The 24,944-nt window shown below is 37.7% G+C and overlaps 1 protein-coding gene and 1 pseudogene across 1 annotated transcript in view; one reads left to right on the forward strand and one right to left on the reverse strand.

Moving 5' to 3' along the window:
* PRPF18 (pre-mRNA processing factor 18) overlaps window positions 1-24,944 on the forward strand; it is a 533,171-nt gene that overhangs the window by 433,686 nt on the left and 74,541 nt on the right. The gene's annotated exons all lie outside the window — the stretch shown is intronic.
* Window positions 8,446-9,397, reverse strand: LOC138175750 (proteasome activator complex subunit 1 pseudogene; annotated as a pseudogene).

The raw sequence follows: 24,944 nt of genomic DNA on the forward strand, positions 1-24,944 counted from the left end.
ACAAATCATCCTCATTCTGATTGCTTAAATATATTTGACTTTCTAAGTTACTTTAGACTCCCAGATTTTAATTTAAAAATTTTTGTGCAGTTCTGGTTTTTTCCACCAAGATTGCTTGAATGTACTGTATTCTATTAAGGTTCATTTCCCCCCCTGTGTGTTTGGGAGAGAGAGAGAGAACAAAGGCATACTAATTCTTTCTGGGTAGATTATTCCTAGTTTTTATCTTTTGTTTTTTTTTAAATGTCAGGTTTTTATCTTTTACCTTTTGAAAGGTCATATTAAAAGATCTTCTCTCCTTTAAATAATTTTCAAATAGTTTGTGTGATCTTGATTGAGGTTCTTTGGTACTTGAACTCCTTAATTTGGGATCATTGAAGTTTTTTTTTCTTCTTTTGTCCTAGAAGCCCTTAATATAATATAATCCTGGGAGCTATTCCTGGATATTTTTCCATTTCTTTCAGGAATTTCAGTTACTTTTTGGAATTTCTTACAGAAGGTGATTGGTGATTTTTTTTTTTGTATTTTCATTTTGAAATCCTCTGGTTCTTAGATATCCAGGAAGTTTCTTTTATGATTTCCTAAAATATGATATCCAGGTGTTTTTCAGGGAGTCTAAACTACCTCTCTTCAAACTACTTTCAGGAGAGTTATTTTTTCTTTTTGCCATAGATTCATTATATTTTCTTCTATTTTCCAATCTTTTTATTTGCTCTAATATTTCTTATCTCTTGGACTCATAGTTCTTTTTGTTCCATTCTAATTTTTAGGGATTTTTGCTACTGGGGTAAGTATTTTACCTTTAAGCTAAGTTATTTATTCTCCTTTCATTCTTTTCTTCAGAGTTTTTATTTCATATGTAATTTCATTCTTACTTGTTCATTTCTTCCAGCCACTTTTGGAATCCTTGTGGTCAAGCCCCTTTCCCCCTGAAGATTTTCTTGTGCTTGCTATGGAGTTTTTTTTTTTTTGCCTTCTGGGCTTATTTCTTGGGCATCCTTTGATCCATGGGATTTCTTTATTATATATAATGTTTTCCTCTCTTTTCTCATATCTCTAGCCTCAGTTTCTGGTTTGGAATTTTGTGCCCCCCCCAATACTCTTGGAAAGAGTAGTCAGACTATTTGCTCCTATCTCTGATTTCTTGGATTCCTGTTGCCAGTTTCCATCTCCTCTGATGTATCTGTGCTTAGGGTGCTGGAAGGCATGAGGTACTCTGAAATATCTCCTGTCATAGTGACATATGAGTATTCCCTAGCCAGAGCACAGACAGGCTTCTGGACTGTTTGTCTGAGCTTCTGATTGTTTCCCTGGTGGGATCCCTCTCTCATCACCTACAGGCTTCTGCCTTTCTTTTTGTGTATGAAATACTGGGCTGGATGAAGGAGTTTCTCAGTGAATTTCTTAATCATTATTAAATGTGGTGTCATTTTAGATTTCTACTGGAATACATGTAAGAGAGCTTTATTAAGGTTCCTTTATTACCTGTTATATCAATTAGAAGTTTTAAATATTAAATTTAGATGGAAAACACATTATAATATGTTAGTAGAAAGCCAACAAATATTTATTAAGCAGCTATTACATTTCTCAGGGATGTACTTAAAAGCATTTGCCCACCTGAAATTAAAAGCTAATCTTAATTTTCCTATAGAAGCTATGACTTAACTATCGCCATGATTTTTAAATATTCCATTCCTACTAACCAGGCATTTGCAGGTCAGTGGAAACTATAAGTGGTTATTAGTTGCCATATTCCTTTCTTTAGTTTCTGTGAGTTAAAGCTAGAAGGAACCTCAAGGGTCATCTCCTCTAACTACCTCATTTTATAGATGGGGAAATTGAGGCCACAGAGGTTTAAAAACTTTTCCCTATGATCACATAGGGAATAATAACAGCTAGCATTTATATAGCACTTCAAGGTTGACAAAGCACTTTACCAATGTCTTATTTTATCTCATAATAACTCTGGGAGTTAAGGTGCTATTATTATTCCCACTTTACAGATGGGGAAATTGAGGCAGATAGAAGTTAAGTGATTTGCTCAGAATCACAAAACTAGTCTGAGGTTGGGTTTGAACTCAGATCTTCTTTGTTTCTATTCCAGTACTCTATCCACTGTACCACCTATGGAGCAATGCTGGGTCTCTTGGCTGACTCCACAGTCAACATTCTTTCCCACAGTACCGGCACATTGGTCACCTCAAACTGGCTTTCCTCATACATAGCCCTCTGTTTATGTAATCTTGTTTTCACTATTCCCTGTTCCTGGAATGAACTCCTTTCTCAGTTCTGCCTCTTAGAATCCCTCATTTCCTTCAAGGCTGAGCTCAAGTGCCTTCAATTTGAAATTTTCCTGATAACCTTGAGTTGCTAGTACTTTCCTGTCCCAATCGCACTGTATCTATTTTGTGAGTGTACGTATTCTCCCCCTGGCTAATTTACAGACTTCCTGACTGCAGGCACTGTGTCCCTTCTGTGTCTGCATTCCCACCACTTAGCACAACATCTGGCACATAGTAGATACTTACTAAATGCTCAATGATTGATCAGTTAATATCGGCATAATACTGAGATCTCTGCCCATCTGACTGTTGAAAGCAAATTTGATATAAAAGACATAGAAGTGGTGAAACAGAATGAAAACCAAATTTTAAGAAGTTTATTGATTTGTCATAATTTAGGTATAGCAAAGAAGCTCTAAATACTTAGGTATATCTTATAATCTATACAATCTAACATTTGATAATAGGCTGCCTCTTATTTATTCTCTGGTTATCTTTGTGTCTATGTCTTGTTTTCTTGACTAGATTGTAAGTGCATTGAGAAATTTTGATTTTGGGGTGGCCAGGTAGCACAGCAAGTAAGAGCACTGGCTCCAGTGTCGGGATGATCTGGGGATCGAATCCAGGCTCAGACACTTAGCACCCACCCAGAAACACCTGGCCATGTTATCTTGAGCAAGTTACTTAACCCCAATTGCTTAGGGGTGGCCAGGTAGCACAGCGAGTAAGAGCACTGGCTCCAGTGTCGGGATGACCTGGGGATCAAATCTGGGCTCAGATACTTAGCACCAAACCCAGAAATAACTGGCCGTGTAACCTTGAGCAAGTTACTTAACTGTGATTGCTTTAAAAAAAGAGAAGTTTTGATTTTATTTATAGCAGCTCTTTTGGTGGTGGCTAAGAATTGGAAAAAAAGGATGCCCATCAATTGGGGAATGGTTAAGCAACCTGCCATGTGTGGTTATAATGGAATATTATTGTGCTATAAGAAATGACAAGCAGGATATCTAATACTGGTGCTGAGCACATAGTAGGCACTAAATAACTACTTGCTGAATTTGATAAATTGTAGTGAATTTTATATTTTACTCTATTGTCCTTTTTATCTTCTTCATCCCTTTTTCATTACAATTATTTGAGAATAGGCCATGTATAATTTAAAAAAAATAGACACAGCTAAGACAATTTTGTAAAGATGTTTCATTATATTTGCACAAAAGGATGAAGCAGGTACCTGGTGTTTGAAAAGTGTATTTTCCAAATGAATGACTTCTCTTTTGACACCAGAACATTAGTAAGCTATGCTGCTCTATTTCAGAACTCTCCAGTCATTTCATTCCCCTATCCTTAAAAAACAAATACCTTTCTTCTGCATCTTCAGGCTATAGTCTATCACTTCATATTGCCTTTCTCAACTTAGGGCCAGTAATATAGCATGTGACTTTGATGTACATGTTTACATATGCATTAAAATCAATGACTTGGAAATTTTAAAGTAGCCTGCATGTGTTATGGTATGCTACTAATCTGCTTACTTGGATCCTCTTAACAGCTTCTCTGAGTTACCCTGATCCTCTCTATCAGACCACACAGCTGCTCTAATAGACTCTCTGAACATCTCCTGCTACTGTATCCTTGTCAATCCCCAAGTTTGCTGTGTCAACTCCTCCAATCTCTGCTCTGAGGAATGTTAGGACTAATAAATTATCATTTGTGTACTGTAATATAACAGTGAGACAAAATTAAACATTCCTTGAAAGAACATTTCAAAGGCATTTAAAACTAAGCTATTTAAAACCTAAAGATTACCAAAAACAGCCCTAGCTATATCATACATTAATTCCTGTGACTCTTTTGTTAGAATGTTAGAAATGCCTGAAATCTGAAGGTCTCAGGGCAATTTTGAGTGGGGTACCCTTCTTTAGTCTTGATCCTCCCACCCTACCTTGGGAAAAGACAAGGAAACAGATAATTATGAATGATTTGAGGTAGTGCAATATTAGCACAGTAATCTGAGGTGGCTATATGGGGTAGACTAGGATGGGATGCTAGACTCAAAGTCAGAAAGACCTGAATTTAAATCCTACCTCTGACTTCTAATAGATGTGTGACCCAGGGAAAGTCATTTAGCCTCTGCTTGTTTATCCCCTCTTGGATCACTGCCTTGTTGTGGAGGAGTGACTTGAATAGCTTAATGAAAGCATCAGCTGTGCTGTGCAGGGTTACCCAAGATGGACAGGTCATGGTGGAGAATTCTGACAAAAGGTGATCCCCTGGAGAAAGAGACAGGAAACGACTCCAGTATCTTTGCCAAGAAAATCCCATTACCAGTATTAAAAGGCTAAAAGATATGGCATCAAATGATGAGCCCCTCAGATTGGAAGGATCTGGCATGCTATGGTCCATGGGTTCATGAAAAGTTGAACATGCCTGAATGAATAAACAACAGCAATCTAAGTGCAAAGGAGAAGTCTAAACAAAGAAATTTGAAGATAGGATATTTTGCCCCTAGAATGGGGGTGCTGCATGGGGAGGCAGAAGGGTAATGGGGACATTTTGGGGAAGATAGAATCTATTTTGGGCCATGAAGAACGAGGAGTACATAAATAGATGAAAATGTTGGAGTAAGGACATCTATTCCAGGCACAGAGGACAATGTGAACAAAGACAAAGAAATAATAGAGGGCAAAATGGAATTAGTGATTGGAGAGTAGTCTAGTATGGTTGGAATGCAGAATATATGAGCCAGAATCAGGATGAGGCAAGACTAGACTCCAGACTGTGGAATGCCTTGAATGCCAAGATCAGTTTATATTTTATCGAGTGGGCAAGGGAGAACAGAGGAAAAACTTTAAGTAGATGAGTTATCCAATAATAGTGGTGTATGAAGATCATTGATCTAGAGCATTGAAAGGACATCAGAGGCCATCAGTACAAGCCTCTCATTTTATCGATTCCATATTTGGTGCAATGGATAACTCAGAGTCTATGAATTCAAATGAATAGTACCTTTAATAAAACATATTCAGTAACCTACAGATAAAAGCAATCCACATGGTGGCAAAATCAGTCCACAGAAAAGTAAAATCAGTTAGTTAGTCAATAAGCAGATACAATCCACTCTTAAGGTGATAAAAGTAGTTGGCACAAATAGATTCCTAGGGCATCAGGAGTTCTCCACCATTTTGAAAGCTATCTTCATATACTTCTTGCCAAAGGACCCACATTTGTGTCAATCCACCTGGGGGTAAGGTTAATTCTAACTGCCCCAGATCTGCTCCATAAAATCTTGTCTCACAATGACAAATGTGAAACTTAACTAAAGACATCCAAGTTTTACTAAAGTCTCGGTCCACAACACTCATGGTAGTTAAGTGACTTATCTGGGTCACTAGGTAGTATCGGAGATGAAATTTGGTCCTCTGTTTATAGACACTGTGAATGTTCTGCTGCACCATACTGGCTCCTAAGGTATATTTCTCCTGGGAATGCATCTCTCTGTTGATATCCTTGATATTCTTCTCCTGCAAAATACTTTGTTGGTCATATGCTGAAGGATGGCAAAGAAGGCTAGCCTAGAGTCACACCTGAAGTCTTGCTTTTGAGATGTTAGTCTGTAATTGTGGTTAAGGCAATTGCCTCTTAGGGTCTTCAGTAATATCTCAAAGACTATAAGTTACAAAATTGCATACCTACATTGACGGAAAGCAATTCATCACACTGGTGAAATCACCATGCTCTTCTAAAAATGTATCTATATCTACATAGATACAAATTATTTTTTTTTTTACAAATGTTCATTATGTGTCTTTGAATTGCCCTTGAATGATTGGTGACTTTCATCTTTTGGTTACTGTTATATCTCATGACCCAGAGCCATTCCCTCTGGAAGAATAGGGATGTTTAAAAAGATGAAACTTTGTTTCAGGGACATACTTGGGGGTCTTTAGAAGAATTACTTAATTTCCTAAATCCAGTCCAGTTCATCTCTGCCTTTTCATTTCTGGGCCCAGGTTATTGTCCTTCACTATTGTCTATCTAAGATATGGACCAACTCCTGACAGAGATGTGGAGAATGAGTCCAAGAAGGGTTAAGGTTTAGGGCAGGGGTGGGGAAACTGCAGCCTCGAGGCCACATGTGGCTCTCTAGGTCCTCAAGTGCAGCCATTTGACTAAATCCAAACTTTATGGAACAAATCCCCTTAATAAAAGGGCTTGTTCTGTAAAACTTGGACTCAGTCAGAAGGCCGAACCCAAGGACCTAGAAGGCCACATGTGGCCATGAGAACACAGGTTTCCCACTCCTGATTTAAGGAGTTGGGTAGGGTAGGCCTAGAGTTGGGTTATATAGATGATAGGAAATCTTAAAAAAAAGTTTCTGACAAATTTTTCATCTCATTTATCTTCAGAATGTCATTAAACAAGATTATCACTCTTATTTTTTCAAGGAATATTGAATGATTTTGATATATGGAAGGGAGACACTTTGTTGGAAGAGAGCCCTGAAATTCTACCAGTTAGTATGCTTTTTTGTAACAAAAAAAGAAAACAGTGGGATTTTGTATTTTGCACACCTTTCAGTAAATTATCTGACAGTAAAGATACAATCTCACTGTGGAATATCAATTGTGAAGGTTTTCTTGTTCTCTACTAATATCCTGCAGTCAGTCATGCAATCAGTAATCATTTATTAATCACCTGCAACATGCCAAGCAGTAGGATAACTTTTGGGGCTATGAAGAAAGACAAAATGCAGTCTCTGCTCTTAAGAAACTTGCAATCTAATGAGGGAGGGATCATCATGCTCGTGTATCATCACACTGGTGCAATCAAGCAAGTTATATACAGGATTAGTTGGAAATAAACAACAGAGGGAAGGACTAAAATTAAGGGGGATTGGGAAAAGATTCTTGTAGAAGATAGGATTTTAGCTGGAACGTGAAAAAAGCCAGGGGAGTCAGTAGGTAGAAATGAGGAGGGAGAACATTCCAGGCACGGCCAACAGCTGGTAAAAATGCCCAGAATGAGGAGATAGAGCATCTTGTGTGAGGGACAGTAAAGAGGCCAGTGTGGAGAGATTCTAATAATTTTTTTTTTTTTTTTTGCTTTTTTGGAGGGCAATTGGAGTTAAGTAACTTGCCCAAGGTTACACGGCTAGGTTTTTTGTGTGGGTGTTGTGTCTGAGGCTGGAACCGAACTTGGGTCCTCCTGACTCTGGGGCTGGTGCTTTACTCACTGTGCCACCTAGCTGCCCCCCTAATAATTTTTTTTAACATGGGGAATTGAGCATGCAGGTTGACATTACTAATTGACATTGTTGATGTCAATTATCTTTTTTTTCAGCATTAGGAAGTTTTAAGATTTCTTTCCTACATGTTTAGTATCTTCACTTCTTTCTGATATACCTTATGAACAGATCATTTAATGCCTTCACAATTGTGTGGTTTCCAGCATGGATCTCCTTTTGTTTTTTTTTCTAATCCAACTACTTTTCCCATCCTTATTTTTCTTAGAGAAATTCCATCTCTACTATAAGTAAATCTGCAACTGTGAAGTTAGAAACCAAAGGTGGTGTCTCTCCTGTCCTCAATAGTGGGACAGTTTTCTTATAAACACCTTTGTGGATTGTTTTCATTTTTCTTTTGTTGTCCTTTCATTTTTATCATTGAAGGCTCTTGTGATAATTTAGTTTGTTGTTTCTCATCAAATATTATCTAAATTGATCTTATCCTCCACTACTTCCCACTGTTTTTTACTTTCCACTTTTTCATGAGGCAATAATGTTCTGTCATTCTTCTCCATGAGATTTTTTTTTTTAAGTTATATTCTAAACTGGTGTTGACTTTGGCTGCTATCTCTCTTTACTTACTATAGTACCAAACACAAGGCAGGAGGTTAATAAATACTTGATTGGTTGACTGATTTGCTCAGCATATTGTTAATCATGTGCTAACTAAGGTGTTTTCAACTTCATTTGGTCTCCTTGTTTTAATAAATGATTTACATCAGTTAATAACTATCTGGAATTATTATTGTCTGTTTCTATGGCCTTTCTTCCATCCATTATCTGTTTCATTGTCCATAAACAGTTTGAATGGGTTATGATTTAGTTATTTCAATTACATGCCTTATCTTTTTTTCTCCTTTTTATTCTTCTAACTTTGTTTTAATTTTTTTTTTATGGTGTGACAAAATTTATTGGTGCCTAGAAGGCAAGGTATGGATAAGAGGGGAAGTTCTAAATGGAAGCTGGACTGTGGCAAGACAGATAATCTTAGTTAAGTGGTGATGGAGAAGGAAGACAGGCTCCATTTTTTCAGTAGATCATTCCTTTTGTGTCTCCCCTGGGCTTCTTGATCTTCTCAAAATTCTTCAGGATGATATCATATAATACAGCATAAGTATTTCAGATCTCCATGACCATCAGTCTTGTCTCTCCATACTGTGCTTCATCCAATTCATGAACCAGCTGTCGGTAGTCACCCACATGTGGCTGCTTTGCTGCTTTAGCCACTGCATCACCCCTTTCAGAGAAGTACTTTGAGATCTGGGTTTGGAAGCCATCCAACTTAGTTCTGAGTGTAGTCATCAGCTCAAATACCTTCTCCTGGACAGCTACTCCAAAGTTGTTTCCATCCTCTATTCGGGGCACCTGTAGCTGTAGCCACATGGAAACCATATTTAACTGTTCTTTCACATTTTTGATCTCAGGCTTCAACTGCCCCAGAAGGGCCACAATCTTCTCATTGCAGCTTACAGGCCCACAAGGAGGACCTTTATCTTTGTCTTCCTCTTTTTTCTTTTCATTCTTATCATCCTTCTCTTGTTGTTTCCGACGCTCTTCCTTCTCTTTTTCTTTGGCTGGGTCAGGGATTGGGATATCCGGGAGGGCCTTTAAGAGACTCAAATCAGCCTCATTCAGAGATGGATCCTTCAAGAACTCATCCAGCTCTGAAATCTTCTCAGGGAAATAAGTTCCAAGTAGGATCTCTGCCTGAGCACATAACTCCTTTCTGAACAAATCTACCTTGGCTTGGGCTTCGGGTCGGATACTGAAGGTGGCCATGGCAGGGGGGTTAAGGGGCCAGACGGAGCAGTGAGGCAGGAGCAAGGGGCAACTTTGTTTTAATTTTGATCTGTGCTCTTAACAACTGACTCTAGAATGAGTCCCATATCAGTAGAGTTTTTTCCAATATGTTAAAATATAATCAATTTCATTTCTTATAATTCTGTCTATTTAATCTATCAGTCTGTTTATCTATCTATCTATCTATCTATCTATCTATCTATCTATCTATCTATCTATCTATCTATCTGTTATTGTAGTTCAGTCACTTCAGTCATTTCTGACTCTCTGTGACCTCATTTGGGGTTTTCTTGACAAAGATACTGGACTGGTCTGCCATTTCCTTCTCCAACTCATTTTACAGATAAGGGACTGAGATAAACATTGTTAAGTGACTTGCCCAGGCTCACACAGCTAGTAGGTGTTTGAGGCCAGATTTGAACTCAGGAAGAAGTCTTTCTGACTTCAGGCCTGGCACTCTATCCACTGTGCCACCTACTTGCCCTTATCTATTTAGTTAAGTGACTGATGTTAGACAAAGATGTTTATTTGCCATTATGATAGAAGAGATTTAACACAGAATCCAAGTTGGTAAGAGATTTTATATGGACAGTGAGGTCTTCCAGATATTGCTGTTTAGAAATGACATTGCCCTGGTTGCATTTGGTCCTAAAATATTATAGAATCTATTGGAAGAAATCTATAACCACTCAGAAGAGTTTAGAATAACCATATATGTAGGAAAAGCCAAGTGGATGAAAAATATTTATTGGCGAAATTATGACATGAAATTAAATGTATAATCTGTAGAACTTGTCCATATACACATATACATGTTCATATGTATATAGATGTATATGTATGTATTTACATATATGCACATGACAGAAAGTGCAGATGAGCAGTAAATTGGTCCCAGAATGAAGCAAGGGAAGATGAATGAGCTGAATTGCCTTTAGCAAATTACAAATCCTTTTTAATGAACTAAATTTTCCCAGAAACAAAGACTCATTTTAAAAAATATTAATATTAACAAGTATTGCTGTATGGCTTAGATTCTATAGTCTATGAGGATTAAAAATGATAGTTCAGGGAAGTTCAGATGACAACAGACAGATCACTCAGAGATAACTTTTAGCAAAGTTTGTTGCTACTGACAAGGGGAAGAAAACAGTTGCTTTTAAGGTCAGTCTTAGGTGTGGCCTCCATACCCACAATGGACAGCACATGGAAGGGGAAAGCCCAGTGCCCTTGAGGGCTCAAACTTACATAGGAGCCAATATGATGCCAATAGGACATCAACTTGTTTTCTATGTAAGATAAGGATATTTTCTAAATCACCTAATAAAGAGTGAGGAATGAGAGGCAGGGATGTAAGGAACTTAATCTTAAATGTGCTACTCCAACCAGAGGCTGTTAATGTCTAGGCTCTAGGCTTACTAGTCTTGGTATACTTGGAACCTGGGGGCTGGAACCATACCAGTCAAAACAGTTTTCACTTATTGACAGTCACAAAGAGGGCAATGATGAGTCACATAGAGGGTATGAGGAAGTTTATGATAAATGTAATGAAATATAATGTGATATAATGTCTTGTCATATAATATAATGGAGACAAACATTTATATACTGCAAACTGTGTTCCAAGCACTGTACTAAGATCTTTAAAAATACGTCATTTGAATCTCATAGTAATCCTAGGAGGTAGATGCTATTATTATTCCTGTTTTACAGTTGTGGAAACTGAGGGAAAAAGAGATTAAGTGACTTGTTCAGGGTCACACAGCTACTAAATATCTAGGGCAAAATTTCAATTCAGGTCTTTTGATTCCAGGAATCCTATATACATTGTGATACCAGCTGCCTCTGGAATATCCTATTTTATCAATCAATGGACATTTATTAAGCATCTATTATGTATCAGACAAGAGGTCTCAGTGGATATATTGTTGGACCTGTGTAATGGGAATGTAAATTTTTAAGATCTTCCCTGCCCCTAGGCTAGTGCACCTGGAGCCTGGGGTGGGAGGCTTGTTTTTCAGTGGATACTTCTTGATTGGCCAGTGGGTCAAAAAGGTTGTTACATTCTCTGAGCCAGGAGAAGGCTATATAAATCCTGATCTGAGGCTTTGTTTTGGGGGCTCACTTTGAGAAGTGTTCTGTGATTTAATCAGATGAAACTCTGGGAAGCTGTTGTTGAGAGCCCCTTGGCTTTGAAAAAAAAACCCCAGATGTTGATTTGGTATGGATGTAAAGGTTGGACAGTTTGGAAACTGTCTACTTGATCTGTTTCTCTGTCTTGATAATTCTGTCTGTATATTCTGAAGTTCGGGGTGCTGACCTTTTCCCCCTGAACTAGGTAAACGATACATATCTGACTGATTTAAGTAAGCTTGTTAAGCCATTTTGAGTTGCTTTCCTTTATCAAAGCAGATCCAAGAACCTGTGTCAGCAGCCACCCTGGGGATGCTGGGGTGCTTGCTGCTACAATCTGGAGTCAGGAAGACCTGAATTCAAATCACACCTCAGACACTTATTAGCTGTGTGACTGAGCAAGTCATGTTTGCCTTAATCCACTGGAGAATGAAATGACAAACTATTCCAGTATCTTTGCTAAGAAAACCCCATGAACAATATGATCCATAGGGTCATGAAGAGTCAGACATGACTGAATGACTAAGTAACAAGTGTGCCTGATACTATGCTAAGTATACATCTAATGTTATAATACATATAATAGCTTACATATCATATTGTATGTTTCTATATTAATATTATACATTATAATAACAGAATATGACACTTGGAAGAACTAGAGTTAAGAATATCATTAGAGAAATATATGAGCAAAAAAGAAGCTAGTTTGGTCCTGTAACCAGATTGAGGAATAATAGATGTGCCCCCAAGTATTCCACTGGTGTCCTCATGGTGTCAGTACAAAGGGAGGGAAGTTAATGGCTTATTGACTGGACATCCTATGACAAATAAATGGGAGGGCACAGGCAAGACACACACAAGATGAGTTGTGTCCAGCAATTTATTGGAAAATTGCTAACATCACAGATTAGAATATTGAGTACTTCTTAGAATAATTCTGATAGAGACAGACTGAAACCATTTAAAAGACATGGGAGAAGTCAGTCCAAAAGAGAGACATGGAGGGGCCAACTAGGTGGTACAGTGAATAGAGCACTGGCCCTGGAGTCAGGAGGACCTGAGTTCAAATTTGATCTCAGACATTTAACACTAATTGTGGGACCTTGGGCAAGTCCCTTAACCCCAATTGCCTTGCCTAAAAACAAACAAATGAGAAAACCAAAAACAAAAGAGAGACATGGAGATCTAAAGTTTTCCTTAGCTAGTTGCTTGGATATTACACCCCATAAGAGCTCAAGATGACTCCTTGAAGCTATGAAGAAGAGAAAGCCGAAGACCCATATTCTTGTGGGGAAAGAAGCTTCAAAGTAGTCAAAGACCAGCAGATGGCAACAGAGAGCAAAAGGCACTAACTTCAACCACAAAGGGTATTCCTAAAGCATAAAGGAAGCAAGAGACTCATCTCAGTGAAGGTGCCCAGCAATAGTCAGCAAAGCATAAATAAAGGGACCACAGCAGAGCCCAGATCAGAAGAGAAAGCAGATGGACAATGACATGCCACAGAATGCCACTGACGCTGATACATCCAAGGTGTGTGGACGTATGTGTGCCTTCGACATGTGTGTGCCCTGGTGACATGTGTCCTCTACACATGACCCACCACTGAATCCTGTGGCTTACAGTGCTCCTACTGGTGATGTGGGGAAGAGTGCACTTTGGGGTGTATGGGAACCATATTTTGCTTGGTATATCTTGCTAAATTATCAATTATTTGTCTTTTACTTTAAAGTAAAGCCTTTCACCTGTGGCTCCAAGAAGCTGTAGCATGTATAGTCAACACACCCCAATAAAATCATCTCAGAAGATGGGCTAAACTAGGTTGAGTATAATCCAACAGGCCTCAAACCCACTGGAGAGTTGGGCCGATATCTACCCTAAGCATGGGAAGACTTTCCCTAGCAGAATGGGCAGATGAGAACAATTTATTTCAACAACCATGAAGGCTGCTGAAGCAGGGGCTGTGGAGTGCTTAGAGTCTGGTCAGATATCAAGGACACCAAGGTCATCCGCTGCATCTCAGGCCATCACAAGCTGTCTTGACTTTTGTCTTGCCATTGGACTTTAATGACTCTGGGAGAGAGAGTGAGCCTGATGACTTTTCACAACTCTGCTTCACTTAAGCCCAATTCACATGCAAGAAAAGACATCACCCTACTGATGTCATTGATCATCTTGGAAAAGGAAGAACAATTACCCTCTAGTTGTACCCAACATTAGTTGGGGTTTGTGCAGTGTGATCTTTTGTGGGCACACATACACAAACACAAGTGCACCTCAAATCTAGAAGAGCTTTCAGTGGGGACACAGATGTGAGAGAAGAGCCAGGTGCTACAAAACATTTTCTGCCACCCCCCCCAAATTAAAATATATTAAGAGGATATGACATAAACATAAACAAATAGGAAATAGATCACAGGATTAGCAAAGAGACATGATGGTAGTAGTAGTCACTATCCAGAGGGTGGAACGGGTTCTGTTTCTCTGACAAGAGCTAAGTAGTTAGTAACTTCTTGACTTGCTTTAATGGTAATTTCATCTTGCAAAAAGTAGAGGAACCAATGAGGAAAATTTCTATTGTGAATCTGATTCTTGGTTTGGAAATGATGATAACCTGGATGGTAAGTGATCATTCCCTCATAGAGTTTGTGATAAAAAACAAGAAAGCTAGTCAGAGTCTGATATGCACCTTTGATTTTGGGAGAGCAGATTTTAGCAGGTTCAGAGGAAGAATATGTAGGAACCCATGAACCAAAATTCTATGGGAGAAACTATCCCAGAATGATATTCTGAAGACAGAGGGAAACAATTCTAACGAGAAGGAAAAGTGAAAGTTGTCTGAAGGAATCAATGTAGATGTACAAGGATTCCACTAACCTACTTAAATTCTTCTTTTTTTTGCTTTATGGAGGGCAGTTGGGGTTAAGTGACTTGTCCATGGTCACACAGCTAGTTTTTGTGTTAAGTGTCTGAGGCCAGATTTGAACTCAGGTCCTCCTGACTCCAGGGCTGGTGCTCTATTCACTGTACCACCTAGCCACCCCTACTTAAATTCTTAAAAGATTATATATATATCTATATCTATCTATCTATCTATATATATATATATATGAGATGGAAGCAAAGACAAGTAAGAGATGATGAATATGAAAATATGTCATAGCTATAAGAATAGCTTCAGAAATACAAAACCTTAGTTATTGCTAATAAAGTAAAGAGGAATCTTTCTTTGATTATTGTCAGCTTGGGAGAAAGTTGTTAGAATGGCCCAGAGATTTGTACTTGGTCCTTTCTTCTTTAACTTTCCTTTTTAAATCAATGACTTGGAGTAAGAAATGGATGGCATGTTTATCCAATTTACAGATGACATAAATCTGGGAGAGATATTTAACATGTAGAATGAAAGAGTTAGGATTCAAAAAGATTTTTCTACAGGCTAGAACACTGGGTTTAGTCAATCTAATTTGAAATTTAAAAGCAACAAATGTAAAGACCTATCCTTGAGTTCAAAAGAATCAAAAAGATTTATTATACAAATACAAGAAGGGGGAGTCATGGGTAGGTAGCAGCTTAAAAAAAGGATCTGGGTTTTTTTGTTTTGTTTTGTTTTGTTTGTTTTGTTTTAGTGAATTGTGATCCCAAGAGGACTAAACAGTGTAAGGGAGTTGCCAAAAAAGCAAATGTGATCTAAACTAATATAATAATGATAAACTAATAAACTTGTGAACTAGAGAAAAATAAAATATTTTTTAAAAAGAGGTCAAACTTCCAATAAAATTGCAGTCCTTAATATTTTTTTTTTAAGCATCTTGGGTGGCAGCCAGGTAGCACAGTGAGTAAGAGCACTGGCTCTAGTGTTGGGATGACCTGGGGATGGAATCCCGGGCTCAGACACTTAGCACCCACCCAGAAACACCTGGCTGTGTAACCTTGAGCAAGTTACTTAACCCCAATTGCTTAGGGGTGGCTAGGTGGCTCAGCAAGTAAGATCCAGCTCCAGTGTTGGGATGACCTGGGGATCAAATCTGGGCTCAGATACTCAGCACCACACCCAGAAATAACTGGCCATGTAACCCTGAGCAAGTTACTTAACCCCGATTGCTTTTTAAAAAAAAGCATCTTGGGAGGCATTTAAAAAATTTTTTTTTGGTCTTTATTAATTTGTTTGTTTACTTTTAGTTTATAAGATTCAGTTCCACAGTTCTTTGAGTTTCAATTTTTTTCCCCTCCCTCTCTCTACCCCCCTCTCCCAGTGGAGGCATACAATCAGGTATAGGATCTGCAGATACTTTCACATTAGGCTTTAGTCAGGTTATAAAGAAGGATTGTAACAGATGGAATGAACAATGGGAAAGAGGAAATAAAACCAAACAATAAGAAGAAAGAGAACAAGTAGTTTGCTTCAATCTGCATTCAAACTATATTCTTTCTAGTTCTTTCTCTGAATGTAGACATCTCTATCCATCATGAGTCTTTTGGAGTTGACTTATAGTCCTGCATTGCTGAGAAGAGTCCAGTCTATCAAAGTTGGTCATCACACATACGTTGTGTCTGTAATTGTGTACAAATTTCTCCTGGTTCTGCTTTTCTCACTCAGCATCAGTTCATATAAGCCTCTCCAGGTAAATATGAAGTCCATTTGCTCTTATGGCACAATAGTATTCCATTACATTCGTATACCATAACTTGTTTAGCCATTCCCCAATTGATGGGCATCCCCTTAATTTCCAATTTTATGCCACCACAAAAAGAGCTGCTATAAATATTTTTGTACATATGGGTCTTCCTCCCACTTCTATAATCTCTTTGGGATACAACCCTATAAGGACCCCTTGTGTTAGAATCTCCGCAGCTGTCTTGGGGTGCACTAAGACCAGTTTAATGCATGAATTCTCAGAGAGATATGAAAGGGAGATGGGAGTCCATATGGGGAAATCATATAGCTCAAGTTTATTCAGAGAAAAGTGTGATTATATATTTTCTCAAGCCTTTGGTGTATGTGCATGCTTTGGAGTATACATGATTGATCATTAAGAGGGGAAAACAAAAGAAACAATCAGCTTTCAAGGGAGGGCCAAGCCAGCACATATACCTGTCATCCAAACAAGCAAAAGGCCATTAGGTGTCCTTGAAGGAGAACTTGCAGGCAGCTGTGACCTTGGAGACCTTATGACAAAGATCTGTGCATACCAAGGAATAAGCAATTAGTGTGCATTCAACCTAGTACAGCACCTTCTTTCCCATAGGTCTTCAACCTGGATCACTGGTGTAAAGGTTACCTGGCAGTCACCAGCCATTATAAATTTTATATGGGGACATCTGTCCCCTCACAATTCCCCCTTTTTGTTTTAAGACAGGTCAAATTTATGTCTGCATGTACATCCGTCCAGGCTAATAGAATGCATTTAAGTATACATACAGTTATTATGGGAAATAAACAAAACAGGATTATAATAGCACATGCAATGCCTATCCAAGCCTCAAAGGTGGTCCACCAATGGGAACTGGATGAAAACCAGGATGTAATCTGTTTGGGTGCTTTATCAGGAGTGAGATCTTCAGTAGAGGCACAATCTATTTCTCTGGCAAGATGATGGAGGGCAGCAATGTCATTTTTTTTTTTTTTTGGTTTGGTATTTTTTTTTTTGCTTTTTTTTTGGAGGGAAATTGGGGTTAAGTGACTCGCTCAAAGTCACATGGCTAGTAAATGTGTTAAGTGTCTGAGACCAAGCAATGTCATTTTTTAAATTAAATGTTCAGAAAAAAAATCCATTTAAATTATTTTTTATGCATTACCAATCATATGAAGAAACATTAGAGTAAGTGATAGGCATAACACAAATATGTTTAAATCTGTAATCACAGAGAAGAGAGGTTTCAAAATGAAGCAAATCAACTTCATCCCCTACTGCCACTACTGCGTCAGTGACTTCTTTTATCATAGACATCAATGTTCTGTCTATATCTGCTTGTTAAATAAATCCAGTGGTTACATTGTGAGCTAAAGGCTCCATAAAGTGAGCCTGTACCATTTGATTTCTCACTTCTGAAACTTGACATGGCAATAGAAGTAGAAGAAGCAATTAAAGCAATCAGCATAGATATACCAATAATAATACAGCTAATATAGTGTTTTCTCCTAGGTTTGCTATTATACATGAGATTTTTAAAAGTATGTTCCCCCGAAGATCCATACCAATTTTCTGTATGTACAGGAACCACTGAATAGCGGGTGAGAGTTAAAATAAAAATTGTGACATTTCCAATTGAGGGATCAATGCAATATGACACATAAAAATTTGTAAACGTTACATTAGAGAAAGGCAAATCAAAACAACTCTGAGGTACCACACCTCACCAGGCAGATTGGCTAAGATGACAAAACAGGAAAATGAAAAATGCTGGAGAAGATGTAGAAAAATTAGAGCACTGATGCATTGCTGGTGGAGTTGTGAATTGATTCAACCATTCTAGAAGCAGTCTGGAACTATGCCCAAAGGGCTATAAGTAATTTCATACCTTTGACCCAGCAATACCATTTTTGATTTGCATTTCTCTAATCAATAGTGATTTAGAGCATTTTTTCATATACTTATAAATATCTTTAATTTCTTCCTCTGGGAACTGCCTTTTAATATCCTTTGTCTATTTATCAATTAGGAAATGACTAGTATTCTTAGAGATTTGACTCAATTCTCTGTATATTTTAAGAATGAGGCCTTTAGAAAATGGAGGAGTAGAAACAGGACTTCTGTGCAGCTCCAGCTCCCACCTCCTCCAATTCATGTAAAAAATGACTCTAGACAAACTTTGGATCTACAGAACCCACAAAATGACACAGAGAAGCTAACCTCCCACTGAGGACAGCCTGGCAGGCTGGCAGGAAGGGGCCAGCACAGCACTCTGGGAGCCGAGCCAAGTCCTGTTGAGGCCCAGGTTCTAGCTTCAGGGAGGGCCTGACCAGCTGCTGGCTGGAGGGACTCCAGATCACCAGCAGCTGTAGTGGTTTCCAGAATTATCAACCCATAGATACCAAAGACAAAGTGAGAGGTCAGTGTAGACTTCGCAGGAACAGGGAGTTTGGAACTGTGATCCGGCCTTTGCCCTTGGGGCAAGAAGTAGCTCAGGTGTGGTGGTCATGACACTGCCTTGTGGCTGTTTCAGCTCCTGCTATACAGATTGTAGGGGGACCAAGTGACCAGTCTGAAGGGTAATCACTCTTGCTTTAACCTGCTTGGATCTGGATTGCAGTCTAGGGTGGAGGTCGTGGGGTGCATGAACAATCTGCCAGAGCATGTAAAGGCTTTAGAGAGGGCACCCAACTAATACATCCAGCAGCTGTGAAAACCCCAGTGTTTGGAATAAAGCTCCCATTTCTGGTAGCAGAGTTCTACTGTGGCAAAAGGCTCAAAAGTCAAGTAACTGAGTGGCAACATGAGCAAATGAGAGAAGCAAAGCAAACAGAGCAACCCAACTTTACACTCCTATTTTGGGGATGAAAAGGATCAAAGCATGGAACAGGAGGAAGACAGAGAAGTAAGAACTCCTGCACCAAAAGCTTCCAAGAAAAATATGAGCTGGTTACAGGCCATATAGGAGCTTAAAAAGGATTTGAAAATCAAATAAGAGAAGTGGAGGAAAAATTGGGAAGAGAAATGAGAACAATGCAAGAAAATTATGAAATGGGAGTCAACAACCTGAGTGAAGAAAATAACACCTTAAAAATTAGACTTACTCAGGTGGCAAAAGAGGCCCAAAAAGGAAATGAGGAGAAGAATGCCTTAAAAAGCCATTTTTGCCAGATGGAAAAAGAATCTCAAAAATTCACTGAAGAGAATCATTCCTTCAGAATTAGATTGGAGCAAAGGGAAGCTCGTGACTTGATGAGGAATCAAGATCCTATTAAATAGATTTAAACAAATGAAAAAATAGAAGGCAATGTGAAATATCTCATGGGAAAAACCACTGACCTGGAAAATAGATCCAGGAGAGAGAATTTAAACATTACTGGAGTACCTGAAAGCCATGATAAAAAAAAGAACCTAGAAATCATCCTTGAAGAAATTCTCAAGGAAAATTGCCCTGATGTTTTAGAACCAGAGGACAAAATAGAGGTTGAAAGAGTCTACCGATCACCTCCTGAAAAATCCCAAAAAGAAAACTCCTGGGAATATTATAGCCAGGTTCTGGAATTCCCAGATCAAGGAGAAAATATTATAAGCAGTCAGGAAGAAACAATTTCAATATTGTGGAAACACAATCAGGATAACTATTGTCCTGGCAGCTTCTACACTGAGGGATCGAAGGCTTGGAATATGGTATTCTGGAGGGCAGAGGAGCTGGGATTAAAACCAAGAATCACCTACCTAGCAAAACTGAGTATCATGTTTCAGGGGAAAATATGTCATTCAGTGGAATAAGGACTTTCAAGCATTCTTGATAGAAAAAAAAACAGAGTTGAATAGAAAATTTGATGTTCAGATACAAGAAGTAAGAGAAGCTTGAGAAGGTAAACAGGGAAAAGAAATCATAAGGAATTTATAAAAGTTGAATTGCTTATATTCCTACATGGAAAAACTATAATTGTAACCAATGGAACTTTTCTCAGTATGAGACTTGTTGGAGGGACTAGAAATGTATATGTGTGTGTGTATGTATGTATGTATGTATGTATATGTGTGTATATGTATACATACATATATATATGTCTATATAGGAGGGTATATGGGCATATGAATACATATGTGAGTGTGTGTATATCTCTACAGGTATACATGGACAGAGGGCACAGGACCAATTGGATAGGAAGGGATGATAAGTAAAAGGTGAAATTAAGAGGTGAGAGAGGAATATAATGAGAGGAGATGGAGAGAGACAGAACAGGGTAAATTATCTCATGTCGAAGAGGCAAGGGAAAATTGTTACAATTGAGGGGAAGAACGGGAAGGCAAAAGCGAATGAGTCAATCTTATTCTCATTGAATTTGGCTTAGGGAGGGAATGACACACACACTAAATAGGGCATCTCACCCTACTGGAGAGTGGAGGAGAAGGAAAAGAGAGGGGGGACAATGGAAGGGAGGGCAGGCTTGGGGGGGACGGAAGTTGGAAGCACCCACTTTTGAAATGGGACAGGATCAAAGTAGAGAATAGAACAAGTGGGGGGTGTGCTAGGATGGAGAGAAATATAGTCAATCTTTTACAATATATCCACTATGGATATATTCATATATCCATATATTCATAGCTACACATGTACAACCAATATTGAATTGCTTAACTTCCCAGTAAGAGTGGGTGATGAGGGAGGAAAGGAAAGAATCTGGAATCCAAAGTTTTAAAATAAGATGTTTAAAAAAAAATATATATATATATATACATAATATTATTATTATTTTTCATGTAATTGAGAAATGAAATATACAGGCAGTGGGGCATAGAGATCTACCATGTCCTACTGGAAAGTGAAAGGGGAAATGGGGGAAGATATGGGAGAGAGCAGATTGGGGGAGGGGATATTCAGTGGGAATGGTGTTTTGGAGTGGTATGTAGGGAAAATCGGGGAGAAAATTTGTAACTCAAAATCTTGTGGAAATGAATGATGTAAACTAAAAAATAAAAAAGAGAGGAACAAAAAGAAATGAGGTCTTTGTCAGAGATATTGATTGTAAAAATTCTTTCCCAAATTTTCACTTCCCTCTTAATCTTGGTTACATTGACTTTGTTTGTACAGAAGCTTTTCAGTTTCATATAATCAAAGTTATCCATTTTGCATTTTAAAATGCTCTCTAATTCTTGTTTGGTCATAAAGTCTTCTCCTCTCTATAAATCTGATAGGTAAACTATTCCTTGCTTTCCCAGATTGCTTACAGTATTATCCTTTATACCTAGATCATGCACCCATTTAGACTTGATTTTGGTATATGGTGTTAGATAATGGTCTATGCCAGTTTCTGCCATTCTATATTCCAGTCTTCCCAGCAGTTTTTGTCAAATAGTGAGTTCTTATCCCCAAAACTAGGTGCTTTGGGTTTATCAAAGAGTAGATTATTATAGTTGTTGATTGCTGAGTTTCTTGTATCCAGTCTATTCCATTGATCCACTGCTCTATTCCTCAGCCAGTACCAAGTAATTTTGATGACTGATGCTTTATAATACAGATTAAAATCTGGTATTGCTAGGTCACCTTCCCTAGCATTTTTTTTTCATTAATTCCCTTGATATTCTGGACCTTTTGTTCTTCAAAATGAATTTTGTTACTATTTTTTCTAGTTCTACAAAGTAATTTTTTGGCAAGTTTATTGGTATGGCACTAAATATGTAATTTAATTTAGGTAAAATTGTCTTTTTTTTAAGCAATTGGGGTTAAGTAACTTGCTTAAGGTTACACGGCCAGTTATTTCTGGGTGTGGTGCGAAGTATTGGAGCCTGGATTCGATCCCAGGTCATCCCACCACTGGGGCCAGTGCTCTTACTCACTGAGCCACCTGGCCACCCCTAAGCAATTGGGGTTAAGTAACTTGCTCAAGGTTACAGGGCCAGGTGTTTCTGGGTGGGTGCTAAGTGTCTGAGCCCGGTCGATCCCCAGGTCATCCCGACACTGGAGCCAGTGCTCTTACTCGCTGTGCTACCTGGCCACCCCCAAATTGTCATTTTTATTATATTAGCTTGACCCAGCCATGAGCAATTGATCTGAATTTATTTGTGTGAGAAGTGTTTTGTAGCTGTGTTCATATAGGTCCTGGGTTTGTTTTGGCAGGTAGATTCCCAAATATTTTATAATATCTACAGTAACTTTAAATGGGATTTCTCTTTCTATCTCTTGCTGTTGGATTTCATTAGAAATATATAGGAATGCCTAGGATTTATGTGGGTTTATTTTACATCCTGCAACTTTGCCAAATTTATTGTTTCACATAGTTTTTTACTTGCTTCTCTAGGATTCTCTAAGTATATCATCCACAAAGAGTGATAACTTGTCTCTTCTTTGCCTAATTTGATTCCTTTGATTTCTTTTTCTTCTCTAGTTGCTACAACTAACATTCCTAGTACCAGAATGAATAAGAAGGGTCATAGTGGAAACCCTTATTTCACTCCTGATCTTATTGGAAATGCTTCTAGCTTATCCCCATTACATATAATACTTGCTGATGGCTTTAAATAGATGCTACCTATTATTTTAAGGAAGGCTCCATTTATTCCTATACTTTCTAGTGTTTTTAATAGGAATGGATGTTGTACTTTGTCAAAAGCCTTTTCTGTACCTATTGAGATAATTATGTGGTTTCTGCTAATTTTATTGTTGATACGATCAATTATACTGATGGTTTTCCTAATATTAAACCATCCTTGCATTCCTGGAATAAATCCTACCTGATCAAAGTGTATTATTCTTGTGATAAGTTGGTGTAGTCTTTTTTTTTTTGCCTTTTGGAGGGCAGTTGGGGTTAAGTAACTTGCCCAAGGTTACATGGCTAGTATTTTTGTGCTAAGTGTCTGAAGTCGGAACCAAACTCAGATCCTCCTGACTCTGGGCCAGCACTTTTACACACTGTGCCACCTAGCCACCCCAGGTGTAGTCTTTTTGCTAATATTTTATTTAAAATTTTTGCATCCAAATTCATGAGGGAAATTGGCCTATAATTTTCTTTCTCCATTTTATCTCTTCCTGATTTAGGTATCAGTACCATATTTGTGTCATAGAATGAATTTGGTAGGACTCCTTCTTTACTAATTTTCCCAAATAGTTTGTTGAGTATTGGAATCAATTGTTCTTTAAATATTTGATAGAATTCACTAGTAAATCCATCTGGCCCTGGAGATGTTTTCCTAGGGAGTTGACTGATGGCTTGTTCAATTTCTTTTTCTGAGATGGGGTTATTTAAGTAATTTACTTCCTCTTCAGTTAATCTGACCAATTTATATTTTTGTAAATATTCATCCATTTCACTAAGATTGTCAAATTTATGTGCATACAATTTGGCAAAATAATTCCTAATTATTGTTTTAATTTCTTCTTCATTGGAGGTAGATTCACCCTTTTCATTTTTGATACTCATAATTTGTTTTTCTTCTTTTTTTTGTCATATTTGCTAAGGGTCTATCAATTTTATTGGTTTTTTCATAAGACCAGCTCTTAGTTTTATTTATTAATTCAACAGTTTTCTTAATTTCAATTTTATTAATCTCTCCTTTGGTTTTAATTATTTCTAATTTGGTATTTAATTGGGTTTTTTCAATTTGTTCTTTTTCTAACATATTCAATTGCACGCCCAATTCATTGACTTCCCTTTTCTCGAATTTATTCATGTATGCACTCAGGGACATTAAACTTCCCCTAAGAACTCTCTTTGCTGTATCCCACAAATTTTGGAATGTTGTCTCATTATTGTCATTGTCTTGGATGAAGTTATTGATTGTTCCTATAATTTCTTGTTTGACCCACTCATTCTTTAGGATTAAACTGTTTAGTTTCCAATTTGGTTTTAGTCTATCTTTCCATGGTCCTTTATTGAATGTGATTTTTATTGTATCAAGATCTGAGAATGATGCATTTAATATTTCTGCCTTTCTGCACTGAATTGTGAGGTTTTTATGCCCTATTTACATGGTCGATTTTTGTGTATGTGCCATGTACTGCTGAGAATAAGATATATTCTTTTTTATCCCCATTCAGTTTTCTCCAGAGATCTATCATACCTACCTTCTCTAAAATTCTATTCACCTCCTTAACTTTTTTCTTTTTTATTTTGAGGTTGGATTTATCAAGTTCAGAGAGGGGGAAATTAAGGTCTCCCCCTACTATAATTTTGCTATCTATTTCTTCCTGTAATTCCTTTATCTTCTCTTCTAGGAATTTGAATGCTATACCACTTGCCATACATATGTTAAGTAATGATATTGCTTCATTCTCGATGGTGCCTTTTAGCAGGATATAGTTTCCTTCCTTATCTCTTTTAATTAGATCTATTTTTGCTTTTGTTTTATCTGAGATAAGGATTGCTACCCCTGCTTTTTTTACTTTGGCTGAGGCATGATATATTTTACTTCAGCCTTTTGCCTTTACCCTTTGTGTATCCCCCTGTTTCAGATGTGTTTCATGTAAACAGCATATTGTAGGATTATGATTTTTAATCCATTCTGGTATCTGTTGCGCTGCATTTTTAAAGACAATTTCTAACAATAAGCAGGTGATTGCCTGGCTTTACTTTGCCTTCCTCAGATTTCATCTGGTATATTATGTTCAGTTCTAGATGCCACAGTATAGGAAAGACACTTGTTAGGAAAGAGAACATGCAGAGGAGGTCATCTAGAGTATGGTCATCCATCTTGACTACAAAGTTTATTTATTTTATATATATATATACAATTAACATTGAATTTGCACATGAAGGAAATGGATGATTTCTATTCTGTCACTAAATATGTATACTATATATA

The sequence above is a fragment of the Petaurus breviceps genome, unplaced genomic scaffold (assembly GCF_028583685.1).
Source record: "Petaurus breviceps papuanus isolate PSGF00001 unplaced genomic scaffold, PetGlider_PUasm1.0 79, whole genome shotgun sequence".
In the NCBI taxonomy this organism is placed as follows: Eukaryota; Metazoa; Chordata; class Mammalia; order Diprotodontia; family Petauridae; genus Petaurus; species Petaurus breviceps.